We start from the raw sequence: 2468 nt of genomic DNA, 5'->3' as shown, positions 1-2468 counted from the left end.
GTCAAAAACAACCGTTACTAGCAATTCTAATGGCTAGATTACAAACTACATATTTAAGTCATCTATGACCAAGTTAGCCTATACATGCCATTATACCAAAATGATTTTACTATGTATACCCAAAATAAGCTAGTGGATAGTGTGATGATGCTCCAATGATCTCCAACCTTCGCGAGCTTCCGAGCACTATGAAACAGGGGAAAATAAAACAGAGTAAGCATTACATGGTTAGTAAGTTTGTATAACAGAAACTAATTTACCAGTCCCGTTTATTAAATCTAAGCATACAATGTCCTGTTTCCATCCATTTGGCACAATTGTCTAAACACATATATTCAATCAAACATGTTAGTCACATAATCTTCATATCAATCAAGTAAACATAGATGAGCTCTTCATACTATTTTCCTTCAAGTCATCATTCATTTCATTCCATAATTCTCTTATCATGCTAAGAGGTTTTGTGTCCGTTGAATAATTGAAATTCCGATGGATACTCAAATGGTACACTCGAGGTGTACGATTCAATAACCCGTCAATTCTTTTTCAAGAGTAACCATTAGGGCACTTCATCGAGGAACACACTCTCGAGTCACATATCGTATAACAGGATTACCAGTCCAGGCTAAATCCTTTATATAACGTATGCTTAGAAAAGTTTAATTAGGATTACCAGTCTAGGTTAAATCCTAATTGTAACATATACTCGAGAGGTATTATATCAGGATTACCTATCCGGGCTAAATCCTTTCCATAATGAGGTCAATAGGATTACTAGTCCGAGCTAAATCTCATCTGCAACAAATGCAAGACCTTATTCATTTCGGGAAAGCACATATACTCATTGGAATTCAATATACAAACGGAACTTAACCCTTTTTTCACCACTACAATCACGTATTCAATTTTTCATTATAGCAATCAAATAATTCACATCCATATAAGTTACATTACATACAAACACAACATTCAATTTAACATATTTACATACTCGATTAAGTTACACGAACTTACCTCGACACTTGTTCGCGTGTAAAATCTACTAATCCGAAACCTTTTCTTTTCCTTGATCTAACCTCGAATTTGTATTGTTCGGATCTATATAAATAAATTTAATCATCAATTTCATACATTTCATAACTTTTCAAATTGATCCCCTAAATAGATAAATTAAGCTATCCCAGTTTCAAAATTACTAAAAACGGGACAATGAAACTTACCCAATTAATCCATGAAAGTTTCTTCTCTCTCTCATAGGGTTTCCATATATTTTAGGTTGAAGTTGACATAAAAATAAGATGATATTTTTTATCATTTTTTAATTAATTAAATATTTTCAAATTCCAATTTAGTTCTTGCCCTTTTTCTAAATTTCCATGGATAAGTCACCAAAATATCTACATACTTTTTTTTAATGATCTAATTACCATATAAGGACCTCTAATTTTGAATTCCATAGTTATTTAATCCTTATAGCTACTAGAATTCAACTTTTACATTTTATGCGATTTAGTCTTTCTCGTAATTAAGCACATAATCATAAAATTTAGTTATTAGAAATTTCACATGACATTTCTAAAATATTACGGACCAAGTAATAAAATAAAAATAAATTTTATTTTTGGATCGGATTTGTGGTCCTGAAACCATTGTTCCGATTTCACTGAAAAAAGGGTTGTTACATAATTGCTAGGGCGACGATAATGGAAGAGAAAATATGAGGTTTCAAGGGGTGACAATGGTGAAAAATATGGCAACAAGTATTCAACCAAAACAATTAGAAAACAATAAGAAAATACGTAAACTAAAAAACAACAATGAGAGGAGGAGGAAGAAGAGGAAAAGGCAATGGTGGTGCAATGGGCCAAGTGGAGGAGGAGAGGGATGACACAACAATGGTCAAAACTAGGGTTTTTAGGGGGTGACACAGTGAAGAAGATGGAAGAAAAATTGAGAGAATGAGAGGAGAAGGAAGAGAGGGATGGCAAAGAGAAGAAGAAAATAGAAAAAAGAAGGCTGAACAAAAAATAAAATACAATACATACATAGGGTTAAAAGGACAAATACTAAAAATATAAGTTACGCAAGGAAAAGGAATCAAATTCAGATCTCAAGGACAATTTCACTATCATTTAACTATTAGACCAATAACTCATTTATAGTCAATTGTACAAAATATATCAATAAAATCGAGGTGTGACAATTAGAGGTGTTCATGGGCCGGGTCGGGCCGGGTTCGAGTCGGGCTCAACTAAAAAATCATGCTCATTTATTGGGCTCAGGCTGGGCCGGGCCCAAAAATGGGCCTAAAATTTTACCCAAGCCCAACCCGAATAAAAATACTAAAACCCAGGCTCGGCCCGACCCGCCCATATTATTTTTATATTATTTTTAAATATATATAATACATAAAAATACTAAAAATATCAAATTAAATATTTCCCAACAAAATGAAAATAAATTTTAAA

This window comes from Gossypium arboreum, chromosome 12, assembly GCF_025698485.1.
Source record: "Gossypium arboreum isolate Shixiya-1 chromosome 12, ASM2569848v2, whole genome shotgun sequence".
In the NCBI taxonomy this organism is placed as follows: Eukaryota; Viridiplantae; Streptophyta; class Magnoliopsida; order Malvales; family Malvaceae; genus Gossypium; species Gossypium arboreum.
The sequence above is the reverse complement of the archived record's forward strand: the minus strand, read 5'-3'. Positions refer to the sequence as shown.